We start from the raw sequence: 15,785 nt of genomic DNA, 5'->3' as shown, positions 1-15,785 counted from the left end.
AAAATGCAATCTCTGTTCTAAGTTTGTTACTCTACCTAAGCTTCTGCTCAGAATACATCAGTGGCACCTGAATGATTTATCATAAAACAAATTGTGTTTCTAAATTATCTACACTTATTTCTTGCTAAACAATGCACATAATCTATAAATCTCCATAAACAAATATGTGAAATATGGTATTATTTTAAAATTTTTGTCTTTCATTATTTGATCATTTCAAGACCTTTCCCATTATTTTAGTTTCTTTATTTGAAGAAAAAAGGAACTAAAGGAGAAAATTGTAATATAATACAATAAGTATCAAATAACAAATTTCTAAAAATCATGTGCAAAATGTGTGTGTACACATACATGCATATATACATATATATAATATGTATGTATGTATGTATGTATGTATATTTGACAACACTTGATCTTCAATTTCTTAATGAAGATAGGAAAATGTCTTGAGGAAAGGGGGACTTAAGGATCTATGTAGGTTCAATATGTGAAGAATTCAGCAACTCTCTGGCTAAGGAGGGTAAGAAAAAACATCGATTTTATTTCATAGGTGACTGTAAAAGTTAACAAGTTGCTACAAAAGTAGCTACACAAGTAACTACAAAAAAATCACAGGTTAAGGTCTTTACAGAAGCAGCAAGTTAACAAGTTTCAGTAGAATTCGGGGAGTCAAGTAAAGAAAAGTAACAGTTACAAGCTGGGCAGGTGAGTGCAACAAAGACCTTAAGAGGGAGGAAAGAATGTGAAAGTTTATTTGGTAATTCAGCTCCCACAGATCAGGCTGCCTTCACAGAAAGATAAGCAATCAGGGGATAAGTAGTAGAGAAGAGAAAAATGTGTGTTGGTGGGTGGGGGAAATCACACTTCCCCAGAGCAGACTAGCTTTACAGGAAGACAGGAGCATTAGTAGACAAGTTGTGGGAAATGAAGTTCCCCACCCCCAGCAGACTCAAAAGGCAGAGGATCAGTTCAACTGGGAAGTGAGCTGAGCTTTTAAGAAGAATAGAGGCATTTAGGTGGGACAGGTAGCTCAGAGACAAAAAAATGAGGTCACAAAGAGGTATCAAGATGAGGGGTCTAGGTAAAAGACTTAATCCTTTCTGACTAAGACAGGAATCATTGTTTTATTGATAAAGGCTTATCTTTTGCCTGGAAAGGGCAAGGTACTTTACTAGAAGTTTATTTATCTCACCTCATAACTTGGACAATGGAATGAGGTGGAGGGGCAGGAGTAAGTGTTCTTAATTTATAGAACATAATTCTCTTAACCTTTACCTTCACTAAAAAAGTAAAATCCATAACAATGTAAATATATCTTTTCTGTACTTCAAGGATAGTAAAGATTAATTTAATTATCAGTGTATTAGCCTGTATTGATATTAATAAGTATCAGGAACCAGAGTTAATCTGGAAGTAAAGGAAAAGCAGAAGATGAAAGTATTTTTATTTTTAATTCAAGTTATCACAATTACACAGCTAACATTCATATAATGCTTAAAAGTTTTTTAATGACCTTTATAGCTATCTCATTTTATCATCACCAGGACCCTAAGGAGGTAAGTCCTATTATTATCCCCATTTTACAGCTAAGGAAAATGAGACTGAGACTAGTCCAGTATGTTGCCTAGTTTCATAAAACTCATAATTGTCTGAGGCACAGTTTAGCAAGGTCTTCCTTGACCAGCACTCTATTTACTGTCCTACCTAGCTGATTAAGGCTATAAAAATGTTAAGTCTTAAAGCTATAAAAATATTATGTCTTATAAGTGTTATAAGATCTTATTTACCTTCCATTTTATATAGCTACAAATATATCATCTAATATGTGTTCATATTTGTATATCTATAAATGCACATGTGTGCAAGTATTCAAATAAAGACACATACATGCACATATATGCAAAATATGTAGATGGTACAATGGTTAGAGTATTGGTAATGGAGTACAGAAGATCAAAGTTAAAATACATCTTCAGACATTTACCATTTATATCATCCAGGCCAAGTTAAGTCACTTAATACTTAATCTCTAGCTGTTTCAATGTCTTAGTTGTAAAGAATAAAATGGAGATAATAATAGTACCTACATCATGCAGTATTTAGGATATTTAAATAAGATAATGCATGTAAAGGACCTGGTGCACATTAGGCATTTAATAAATTCAGATTTGATTTCTCCTTCATATAAACATAAATACATACATGTATATAAACAAATATGATGAACATATATTTACTATATATGTGTTTTTATTTATGTAACTATGCATGTATAAAATTGAACTATGTATGAATTGATTTTAAGACCTTTAATTCTGAAATAAGATAATGCTTTGCATATCATTAAAGAGTAATTCTTTTTCTTTGAATGAGTGAAGATAATTTTACTAAGGACAAGAAAATATTTTCATAGAAGATGGCTTCAAATATTGACTAAATATTTCTTTTCCAGAACTACACTGAAAATTTCAGATGTATTTGTATGGAATAAATAGTAAAAAGGCAAGTAAATAAAATAAGTTTATTTTAGAAAGTTCCAGCATATAACACAGAGCAATCATAGACTTTTCCCAGTGCCTCAAATTCTATATATTAATAGCCAGTAGAATTTATTGTAATGTGGAGCTTGCATCACCCCGAAAATTTTCAGTTTTCTTCTGTATATTGTTTGCTGGGTTCAAACAGTGTAGACAAGATCTCCATAAAAAAACTTAAATAAATGGATAAAAACATTCTTCAGTGAAAGTTTTGGTGCAGAGCATCATAACCTATCCCTATCGTTTTTAGTTACTCCATTATCAAGATTAAAGGTTTGCTAAAGAGGAAGGGTATATACAAAGAAAAAAAACCAAATATGTTCTCCCTAGGGGAGTTCACAATCACATTCTAATGAAAAACATTCTATATAAAAGATAGAATATGTTCAAATGTAAGAGAATCACATAAGGAAAGCTGTGGGGTGGATAGGTATGATGTGTGGGGAAAAAATAGGAATAGCCTCTGTCAGAATGGAGATTTGAGTTAAATCCTGAAGTTAAGATTGAGATAAGGAACATTAGTCACAAAATAAGAACAATAGAAAGGCATCAAATCTGGAGATGGAATGTCATTTGCAAGTAACAACTTAAAGCCTAAAGATTCTCATTATGAAATACAATGAAAGAGTAACTTATAAGATGACTGGAAAGCAGGGAAAGAACTAGGTTATGATGGACATCAAAAACCATACTGATTATTTTCTAATTTATACTATTGGCAGAAGGGATGCACTGGAGCTTACTGAATTCTGGTTATGGGAAAAGAAGAGCGAAAATCTGTGACATGATCTTCTGTTCTTTAGGGAAAAAATATCTCTGACAACTAAAATTGAAGGTGGATTGGAATGAGAAGAGATTTAAGGCAGATCAAGTTTCATTAAGTACCCATAACTGAGAACCTACAAGAAAAATTGTAAGGCTGCAAAATTCATTAGGGTAGAAGCTTAAATTAGAACTTCTTAGAGTCATAGACCTTTAGAGACACTCAAAGTGACTTGTTAAACCTCCCAATTTACTGAACATAAAAAGGGCAATTCATTGTATGAACTTGTACACTTTATTTGACCTCTCCTATCAATTTCCTGGTTTCCTGACCACCTCCTTTCATTATCTTTCTCCTTCATTCTGTTGTCCCTCTGATGCCAACTACTTCACAAGCCTAGAACTTACTTTATTTTTTCTCTTATATTCCATGTTAAAAATCTGATCTCAATCTTTTTCTCTGTTGCATGTACTGTTTGTTCGTATAGATCATTATAGTTTGGTTTTCATTTCTTGTGCTTTTCTTCTGTGAAGAGGTCCTCCTCAAAATTATGAGAGGTCTTCCTTGAATTGTGTCTTTAAAAATAATTAGATTAAATGCATATTAATCCCCAGAGTTTGTTCTAATAAGGGAAAATGTTCATCATTAGAGTTTGACCTTAAGAAAACTCAAAACATGGTGCAGTTAGGTGGTGCAGTGGATAGAGCATCTGCTTTGGAATCAGAATGACCTGAATTCAAATCTGATCTCAGACACTTAATAATTACCAAAATTGGCCAAATCCTTGGGCAGGTCATTTAACCACATCACCTTGCAAAAACAAGAACAAAAAAAAAGAAAGAAATCTCAAAACAGAATTAGGTTAATAAGCACATTTGTTAATATTTCTCTGTAATTACAGATTAGGCAGCCATGCTTGGATAGTCTGATTAAAGACCCAAACCCCCAAAGATACAGCTTTGAAAGCACTATAATACAAACATTATGGGTTCATTAAGCAACTCAGTGTATTACTTTGACTCTTCAGTACAAAAAAAAGTCTTTAGTGAAATAGTAGAAATTCACACAAGTTTTCATTTATTGTTGCAACTGAGAAAACCCTCTTTCTTAGTGGCTGATGCTTATCCTGTTGCAAACTAATATCTCTTCTTACATACTCCAGAACTAGATTGTCATTCCAGGTTTGTATCACCACCCAGAAGGAACATAGAACTTTATAATCTAATGATCCAATCATGAGAACCTAAACTATAATTTCATTCTATTCTTAGAAGAACCAAAATATAATGTATATGGAACATATATACATGACAAACTTGGTGGCTCTGCTAGTCAGTTTTGTCTATTCAAATTTTAAAATTGTTATCAAGAAAAATGTTTCTGTGCAAATTAAGCAGGCTACAATCTTTTTTTTTAGGTTTTTTTGCAAGGCAAATGGGATTAAGTGACTTGCCCAAGGCCACATGGCTAGGTAACTATTAAGTATCTGAGGCCGGATTTGAACTCAGGTACTCCTGAGTCCAAAGTCAATGCTCTATCCACTGCACCACCTAGCCACCCCTGGCTACATTATTTAACCCAGTGATTTGTTGATTGTTTTATGATCTAGGCTACTGTTAATTTTTGAACCTCTGTTGCCAAATTATAACTTGCTTGAGACTTTCATCAACCTGAAAAATCAAACAACAAAAAGAAAATGCTAGTGTGTCAAGTTAACAAAGGAGTAACTAGGTTCTCAGATATCAAGAGTATATCCTATATAATTAGCTTTCTGCATCTAAAGTTTTCAAGCCCCCATAAATGTGATTACTACTAATTATCAGTCATTAGATTCTATTAGCTCTTACCAAAGGCAATGACTCAAATAGCATAGGTAGAATGATAGCTGCAAACCATCTTTCACATGAATTTTTCATTCATTTATTTTTACTTTATGAAATAAGAATAATTTATATAATATGGAGAATTTAAAATTTTTTCACATAAAATTTCAAATATGTTATGCACAACTTGCTATTCCTTTTAAATATTTGATAAGGAATATATAACTTTCCCCCCCTTTTCCTTCCCTCCCCCAATCATATCCTAAAGAAGGTTACCATTAGACTCAGATATTCATGTAAAATCATCTGACACATTAGTTACTTCTCTGAATGCAGCTAGAACTTTATAGGACATTTATTGTTAATTTGTGTATTTGATGACTTTTGTCCTTCGTTCTTGAAGAAGACCATGAAATCAGGGAGTTGATGCCATGATAAGCACATGAATTGAATTTGAGTGGGGGGATGCTGTGTTAAGCCACCAGTCTCACTTTCTCCTCCAGATCCTTCTGAATTCCAGTGGCCAGATATGAATCAGAATGACTGGAGTTGGTCCTGGATATGAGGGAATCAGAGTTATAATTGATTTTCCCAAGGCCACACAATGATTATCAAATGTCTGAGACTGGATTTGAATTCCTATCCTCCTGACTCCAAGATCAGTTATCTAGTTTCTTAGTCAAAGTTGCTCTTAAAATAATTTCATTGTTACAATATCCATTAATCTCTTGGTTCTTTTATTTTGTTATTCATCGATTCATGCAAGTCTTTTAATGCTTTCCAAGATTATTTCTAACATCAAAGTAACATTCCATCACTATAACACAACTTGTTCAGCCAATTCCCCAATTGAAAATCTTGGTCAATTTTCAGTTCATTACCACCACAAAAGGAGCTACAATAAATATTTTTTAAAACATAGCAATTCTTTTCTTTTTTTACCTAATTATCTTAGATCAAAGGGTCTAGGCAGTTTAATAACTTTTGGGACATAATTCCAGATTGTGTTCCAAAATTGTTGCATCAGTTGATACTTTCACCAACAGTCAATTAATGCCCCAATTGTTCCACATCCCAATCAATATTTGATTTTAATCTCTTCCATCATTTATATCAATATGACAAGTGCAAAATGTTGAAGTTGTTTTAATTGTCACTACTTTAATCAGTACTGATTTAGAGTACTTTTATATGCCTATAAATAGTTTTAATTTTTTCATCAACAAAGTATCTGTTCATAGCCTTTGATCATTTATTAATCGGGAATGATAAGTATGCTTATAAATTTGACAAAGTTCATTATACATTTGAGATAAGAGATCTTTATCTGAGAAACAGTCTACAAAACTGTCACCCTGATTTTCTGTTTTGAAGATGCAGAGGAAAGAAGAAGAGAATTGTGAATTTAACAGAAAGAATTTGATTTGGGATATAAATTGACTCTTGAGATGTAAATCAACTTGAAGTAGAGAATTATGATTGTAATTGTAACAATTATAAATCTTGGGTGGAGACCCTCCTCATTCTCAAGGTACCATTGATTCATTGTTTAATGAAAAATTTGTATCCTGGTCTTCTTAGGCTTTGCACTCTACCTAATTCTGGGTTGAGTATAAGGGTCTTCTAGTTGAGAGGCAAGACATAAAAACCTGGGTTGGACCCTGGTTCAGGGCCACCTCAGTCCTCTCTGAAAATGGCCCAGCCAACTCTCTCTCTCTCTCTCTCTCTCTCTCTCTCTCACCTTTTTTGTTTTAGGTTTTTGCAAGGCAAATGGGGTTAATTAGGTAATTATTAAGTGTCTGAGACCAGATTTGAACCCAGGTACTCCTGACTCCAGGGTGGGGGCTTTATCCACTATGCCATCTAGCCGCCCCTTGTAACCTTTTAAATAAATTTTTAATAAATAAATAAATTTTAAATAAGTTATTTTAATAAATTATTGTTTTGTTTCCACCCATGCTTTACTAAGTCTGAATAATGATTCTTCATAGGAGAACTGAAAGCAAGTAACCAGAACTACGTTCTGATATTGATTACATTTGTTTTGTTGTACATAATTTTTTTTTAAAATTTAATGTAATCAGTATTATCCATTTTGAGCCTGACATTGTTCTCTCTCTATTATTTATTTGTAAATTGCTTATCTCTCTATAAATCTGATATTTTATGTTCCAACGTTCTTTAAACTTTCTTGTAATAACTCTTCAAAACCAGCCAGTTATCCATTTTGGCCTTATCTTGGGAAATTGTGTAAGACACTGATCTATGCCCAGTTTCTGCCACACTGCTTTCCAATTTTCTAAACAAATTTTTAACCAAATAATGAATTCTTATCCTCTAAACTTGTCTTTACACTTGTTAAATAGAATTACTGCTAAAAGTTATTTGCCTACTCTGCTCCACTGATCAGCCTTCCTAAATTATAACCAATATCAGAGTTTTGTTAATTATTGTCTGATAATAGTTTACATATAGTATTGCTAAACCTTTCTTTTACTTTTTTTTTCATAATTTTCTTTGGTATTCTTGATTTTTTCTTCTTCTAAATGGTTTTTATTATTTTTTCTAATACAGTAAAGCAATTTTTGATAATTTAATATATATGGCATTAAATATATTAAATTAGTTTAGGTAAATTGCAATTGTCCTTATATTGACCCATCATACCCATGAACTATTAATATTTCTCCAACTATTTTGATTTTTAATTTGTTCTTGTGTTTTGGCAGTTGTACTCCCATGTTATTTTGTAAAATCTAGAGTTATTTTAAATGAAGTGTCTTATTTTGTCTTTTCTTGCACGGTTTTGTTTTTGCTATATAGGAATGCAGATGATTTAGGTGGGGTTTTTTTATATACTGCTCCTTCAACAAATTGCTATTTTTTCAACTAACCTTTTAGATGAGTCTTTGGTAATTTCTAAGTACATCATCATACCATCTACAAAAATAGCATTTTATTACTTTATTTACTGAACTGATTTAATTTATTTCTTTTTTTATCCTCTTATTGCTATTTCTAGGGTTTCCAAAAATATTAAATGTAATTGGTGACAGTGAACATCCTTGTTTAAGAACTAATATTACAGGGAAGACTTATAGTTTATCATCATTACAAATGATGTTTGCTAATGATTTTAGATGAATGATTTTTATCTGTGTAGGAAATATCTATTTATACCTATACTTTCAAATATTTTAATAAAAATGAATGTTGTAATTTATCAAAACTTTTTCTGCATCTATTGATATAATCATTTTTTTTACTTTTATTTCTGATATAGTCAATTATGTTAACAGTTTTCCTTATGTTAAACCATCCTACATTCCTGATCTAAATCTAACTTGATTGTAGGGGATAATCTTTTTAATATGATGTAATCTTCTAAAAAGTTATTTCATTGAGGAATTTTACATCCATATTTATTAATTAAATTGGTTTATAATTTTCCTTTTCTGTTTTTAATTCTTCCTAGTTTAGATATGAGTCTAAGAAGTGTTTTAGAAAAGGCATTTGGTTTGATACCTGTTTTGACTTTCATTAAAAAAAATATGTAATATTGGGATTATTTGATCTTTAAATGTTAACTAGAATTCACTTTATTTTAGGTTTTTGAAAGGCAAATGGGGTTAAGTGGCTTGCCCAAGGCCACACAGCTAGGTAATTATTAAGTGTCTGAGACTGGATTTGAACCCAGGTACTCCTGACTCCAAGGCCGGTTCACTATGCCACCCAGCTGCCCCAAGAAATTACTTTTAATCTTGTACTGGTGCTTTTTAAAGGAAATTCATTTATGGTTTTTTCAATTTCTTTAAAATAGGACTATTTAAATTTTCTATTTCCTCTACTGTTAATCTGGTCAATTCATATTTTTGTATATATTCTTTTATTTCATTTAAAATATTAAATTTTATAACATAAAATTGGACAAAATAATTCCTTTAAATTTTTTAAATATTGCCTTTATTGGTGGTATATTCAGTCTTTTAAGTTTTAATACCTGTTATTTGGTTTTTTTTCTATTTTACAATAATGAACCACTGGTTTTTCTATTTTATTTTTTTTATGAGACCAACTTCAAATTTTATTTATTAATTCAATGTTTCTTTACAGTAACTTTTATCTATCTCATCTTTAATTTTTAGTATTTCCAATAAAAAAAGAAAAAGAACAGAAAAAAACAAATCAAAAATTCCTCAGTTAAAAGCAAATTGAAGGGTGGCTAGGTGGCGCAGTGGGATGAGCACTGGCCCTGGTGTCAGGAGTATCTGAGTTCAAATCTGCCCTCAGACAATTAATAATTACTGAGCTGTGTGGGCTTGGGCAAGCCACTTAACCCCACTTGCCTTGCAAAAAACCTTAAAAAAAGAAAAAAAGGAAAAAAAAATGAAAAGCAAATTGAAAATAATATGGCAGCTGGGTGGTGCAGTAGATAGAGCACTGGCCCTGGAGTCAGGATTACCGAAGTTCAAATCAGGCCTCAGACATTTAATAATTACCTAGCTGTGTGACCTTGGGCAAGTCACTCAACCCTTCTGCCTTGGAAAAAATGAAAATAATAATACTTAATGTTTAAATTTAACCCTCTCTACATTTTCTAGGCACTTGGTCAGGTAGAATGAAGAAATTTTAATGATAACCCAGCTGCCAAGGTGGAGGAGGGATATAGAACATCAGTAAGAAAGTAGAGTGATCTTCCTGAAATTCTGGAATTCGAGAAAGTACTTCTCTAGAGTCCAAAAATTTATGATTTTTTTTAGCTTTTTGCAAGGCAAATGGGGTTAAGTGGATTGCCCAAGGTCACACAGCTAGGTAATTATTAAGTGTCTGAGGCCAGACTTGAACTCAGGTACTCCTTATTCCAGGGCCAGTGCTCTATCCACTGTGCCACCTAGCCACCCCTCATTTATTATTTCTTATAGAACAGTAGTATTCCATAGTATTCATATTCCCTTATTTCCCCTTTACTTCTGATTTTGGCAGCATTGATTTCATTAGTGTAAAAACTATTTAACTTAATATAGCCAAAATCATTCATTTTGCACTTTGTAATGTAATTCTAATTCGTGTTTGGTCATGAATGTGCCTCCTTTCCTAGAGCTGATAGATTGAATATTTCTTATTCTACTAATTTATTTATGATGTTGCCCTTTATATCTAAATCTTGAAGCCATTTTGACCTAATTTTGGTATGGGGTGTGCCTATGTTTAATTTTTTCATGCTAAAGTTTTCCCAACAATTTTTTTTTCAAATAATGAGTTCTCATCCCAGAAGCTAATATCTTTGTGTGTGTAAATAGAGTAGATTGAATCTGTCATTTACTACATTTCTTTTGAATTTAGCCTAATCCATTGATCCATTACTCTTATTTCTTAACCAGTACCAGACAGTTTTGATGACTGGCTTTGTAAGTATAGCTTTAGATCTGGTAGAACTAGGCCACCTTCCTTTACAATTTTTTTCCATCAGTTCCCTTGCTATTTTTCACCTTTTTGCTGCTCTGGATGAATTTTATTACTATTTTTTTCTTGCTGGGTAAAATAGTTATTTGGTCATTTGCTTGGTATGGCACTGAATGAATAATTTAATTTGGGTAGAATTGACCTTTTTATTATTTAGGTCAATCTAACCATGAGCAATTAATAATTTTCCAATTATTTAGATCTGACCTTATTTGGGTGAGAAGTGCTTTATAGTTGTATTCATACAGTTTCTGGTTTTGCCTTAGAAGATAGATTCCCAAATATCTATTTATTGTTGTCTATAGTTACTTTAAATGCAATTTCTCTTTCTTACCCTTGGGCTTTGTTGTTCAAACATAGAAATGCTAATGATTTATGTGGGTTTATTTTTATATCCTGCAACTTTACTGAATTTGTTAATTGTTTCAAAGAAGCTTTAAGATGATTTTCTCCAGTTCCCCAAATATACCATTTGCAAAGAGTGAAAACTTTGCTTCTTCACTGTCAATTCTGATTCCCTCATTTTCTTTTTCTTCTCTAATTGTTACAGGTAGCACTGCTAATACTATATTTAATTAAAATGGTGATAATGGACATCCTTGTGTGACCCCTGATTTTACTGGAAATGCTCTGAGTTTATTCCTATTACATAAAATATTCCTTAATGGTTTTAGATAGATACTATTTATTATTTTAAGGAACACTCCATTTATTCATAAACTTTCCTATGTTTTTAATAAGAATGGATGTTATATTTTATGAAAGATTTTTTAGCATCTATTGAGATAATTATATGACTTCTGTTGGTTTTGTAGTTTATATGTTAAATTATGTTGAGTGTTTTTTGAATATTGAACCATCCTTGCCTACCTGGTATAAATCCTACCTGAACATGGTGTATTATTCTAGTAATAATTTTCTGTAGCCCCATTGCTAAAATTTTATTTAAGATTTTGCATCAATATCCATTAGGGCGATTGGACTATAATTTTCTTTGTCTGCTTTGTTTCTTCCTAGATTAGGTATCAAAACTATGCTGATGTCATAAAAGGAATTTGGCAGAATTCCTTCTTCTCTGATTTTTAAAAATAGTTTATGGAGAATAGGAATGAATTGTTTCTTAAATGTTTGGTAGAATTCACTAGAAAATTCATCTTGACTTGGAGACTTTTTCTTAGGGAGCTTAGGGATAGTTTTGTCAATTTCTTTTTCTGAAATGTGACTATTTAAGTATTTTTATTTCCTCTTCTGTTAATCAGGGCAGTTTATATTTTTGTAAATATTCATCCATTTTACTCAGATTATCCAAGATTGGCATACAGTTCAGCAAAGAAGCTCTGAATTATCTCTTTAATTTCCTCTGCAATGGTGGTTAATTCACCCATCTTTATTTTGACACTGGTGATTTAAGTATCTTCTTTCATTCTTTTTTTTAATCAGATTAACCAAAGATTTGTCTATTTAATCAACTTTTTCACTAAGAAAAACTCAGTTTTATTTATAGAATCAGTCATTTTCTTGCTTTCAGTTTTATTAACCTCTCCCTTGATTTTCAGAATTTCTAATTTGGTATTTAATTGTGGATCTTTAGTTTGTACTGTTCCTAGATTTTTTAGTTGCATACCCAATTAATTGATTTACTCATTCTCTATTTTATTCCTATAGGCATTTAGAGATAAAGTTTTCCCTCAAAACTGCCATGGCTGCATCCCACAAATTTTGGTATGATGTCTCCTTATTATCATTTTCTTGGTTATAATTTTGATTATTCCTATTATTTGCCATTTGATCCACCCATTATTTAAGATAAAGTTATTTTAATTTCCAATTATTTCTTGGTTTTTCTTTCCATGACCCTTTATTGCAGGTAATTTTTATTGCATCATGGTCTGAGAAGTGTGTATTTATTATTTCTGCCTTTCTACATTTGATCATAAGGTTTCTGTGCCCCAGGACATGATCAATTTCGGTTTAAATGCTATGTACTGTTGAGAAAAAAGTATATTCTTTTCTATCCCCATTAGGTTTTCTTTAGAAGTCTCTCATATCTAAGTTTTCTAAGATTTCATTCACCTCCTTAATTTCCTTCTTATTTATCTAGTTGTTAGATTTATCTAGTTCTGAGAGAGGGAGACTTACATCTCCCATTATTAAGATTTTGTTATCTATATCTCCTTGTAATTCACTCAGTTTTTTCCTCTAGGAATTTGGATACTATACCACTAGTTGCATACATGTTTCATAATGATATAGCTTAATTACCTATGGTGAAACCAAGAGGGAATGTATTTTATTCCCTCACTGATCCAAATGTATCAAATAGAATTTATTCAGCATTCACATTTTCCCTTATTTCCCTCTAAAATTACAAATCTTTTTGCCTTTTCCCTTGGTAGTATTTATTGTTCTACTACTACTACTAATCAGGTACCATCAATCACAGTTTGATTTTTTGATGGCTTGATAAGCTCTTATTATTATCAAGGTGTAATCACAGATTGTTTGCTTGATTGCTTGATAAGCAGCATTGACTTAAATTACTTCAAATTATAATTATAATCAGTTTTTTTACCTGATGCATTTTCTAGTATATTTCAAGTACACACAGTTCTCCTCACAAGTCAATGTATCATCCAAAGTCATATCATTTCTTAAACTATGTGTGCCCCTCCTCGCAAACCTATTTTCTCTCACACTTTACCCACTTCCTCTCCCCCACCCAGGTTCAGGGAACTTAACCCTTGTCAAGTGAAGCAAGTCCTATTCTCTGTTCCACTTTACCCCCTTCCTTCCTCCCTCACCCAGGGTTATTAACCCCTTCTAAGTGAAGGGTAGATTATGTTAAACCTTGATCTACTTAACTGCAAGAATCTTAAAGAACTCTAAGTACTGGGATGTTCTGGAGGTCTCACCTGAGAATTTTCCAAATGATTGTATGTTACATAGATATTGACTCAGGCCTGCCCAGTTTATGATGCCTTCATTAGAGCAAGTGCTAAGCACAGTAGAATTAAAGAATCAAAGGAAATGGGTCAAAGGATAATGAGACACTTAAGTTTAAAGTTAACACCCCTGCCTTTCTTCAGGATTTTTTGTCTCAAACATAGTGATGTCATTTTGGACCACTTCAATGTAAAGATAAGACCCAACTATACCCTTATCCTTTAGGTACATTCTCAATCATGCTTTTAAGAGAAGTAAAGTTCTAAAGGATTAGAATTGTTAAATCTTTCCTTTTAGGGTTGTACACAATGCGATGGTCTTGACCAACATTTGTTTTGTTTAGTTTTCTTTTGTCCTTCCCCTTTTCATTTAGTTTTTTATTTATGCAAATCTTCAGTCATGTATTTGGTGATTGAATTCTCTGTTGAGTTATAGTCTTTGTGTCAGGGTATACTGGAAGTCTTCTGTGTTGTTGATCATTCATCTTTTTCCCTGACAGTATATTGGATTTTGAAGGATAGTACATTCTGGGTTGTAGTCCCAGGTCCTTTGCTCTTTGATATATGCTATTCCAGGTCTTCTGATCCTTCAGTGTTGAGGTTGATAGATTCTGTGTGAGTCTGATTGTGTTTCCTTTGTATTTAATTTTTTTTTCTTTTTTCTGATTGTAATATTCTTTCCTTTATTTGAGAATACTGGAATTTGGCTATTACAGCCCTTGGAGATTTTATCCTATTTCTGGAGTATTTCTGTGGATTACTTCAACAGTTATTTGGTTATCTTCTTCAATTTGATTTGGACAGCTTTCCCTTATAATTTACTGCATGATCCTTTCCAGGTTCTTTTTTTGATCCAGCCTTTCTGGTAGACGAATGATTCATAGATTGTCTCTTCTGGATCTATTTTCCAGGTCATTTGTTTTTCCTAAAGGATACTTTACATTTTCTTCATTTTTTTCGGCCTTTTAATTTTATTTGATGGAATCTTGTATTCTTGTAGATTCATTGGTTTCTATTCAGTTTTAATTTGGAGGGGGGGGGTTATTTTCTTCAGTTAGCTTTTGTGTTTCCTTTTCCAGCTGGTTATTTTTACTTTTAATAGAGTTGATTTCCTTGGTCAACTTTTCATAATTTTCCTGCATGACTTTCATTTCTTTTTTTCCATTTTTCTTCTTCCTCTCTTCTTTGGTTTTTATTTGTTTGTTTGTTTCTGTATTTTTAGGCTTTTGAAACACAATAGCGTTAAGTGGCTTGCCAAAGACCACACAGTTAAGTAATTATTAAGTATCTGAGGCCAGATTTGAACTCAGGTATTCCTGACTCCAGGGCTGGTGCTCTATCTACTGCGCCACCTAGCTGCCCCATCTTCTTTGGTTTTTGCATCCTGTTTTAAGCTCTTCAATGAGCTTTTGTATTTGAGTCCAATTTATAGACTGTTCTGATACTTCCCCAGTGAGTGATTTTTCACTGCTTTCTTATTCAGACATGGTATTGGTTTTTTCTTTGTCTGTAGTGAGTGATCTTTTAGCTTTTTTGCTCATCTTTGTTGTTTAGCCTTTCTCCTGGGGTATAGGTAGTATAGATCCAAGCCTTTTTTGTTCTTTTTTTTGCTAGGGCTGGGGTCTGATCCCTGTCATTGGTCAATATGTTGCCTATGCAGTCTAGGCCTTGCCTTTGCAGAGCTTTGTTTTCGCCTTTATGTCTAGGTTCTGACTTAGTACTTTGTTCCTGACTCAGGCCTGTGTTTTACCCTGTTCAGACTTTGTTTCACTTTGGAATACTCCCTGTTAGCTTGCTATCTAGATCCCAGGAACTCTGCTGTCATCAAGCTGTGGGGAACTGGATTACATTTTGTTTAAAATGCTTCCGGCTGGCTTTCCTGCTCTTCCAACCCTGGTCTTTACTTCCCCCCTTTTCCCCAAAAGAGAAAGACCTTCTCTGAAGATCCTCCATGATGTATTCTGTTGAATACTTCTTTGAATGTTCTCTTTTTCCTTGGTGGTATCTATAGTTTGAATGTCAGAATGAAAGCTTCATTTTAATTCCTAAGGGAAAATTCCAGGAGCATATTATCTTTATGCCATCATCTTGGCTCTGACCTGGAAGTCTGCTAAGCTTAGATCATTCTTTTTTCCACTAGATGACACAATGACCCATATGTTTTATAAAGAGATTCATAGATTTAGTTAGCACAGATAATCATTTTCTTCATTAGAATACTGAATAACATTGGAAAAATCATGATTCTTACAGA

This window comes from Macrotis lagotis, chromosome 6, assembly GCF_037893015.1.
Source record: "Macrotis lagotis isolate mMagLag1 chromosome 6, bilby.v1.9.chrom.fasta, whole genome shotgun sequence".
Classification (NCBI taxonomy): Eukaryota; Metazoa; Chordata; class Mammalia; order Peramelemorphia; family Peramelidae; genus Macrotis; species Macrotis lagotis.
This window is presented reverse-complemented; position numbering follows the sequence as displayed.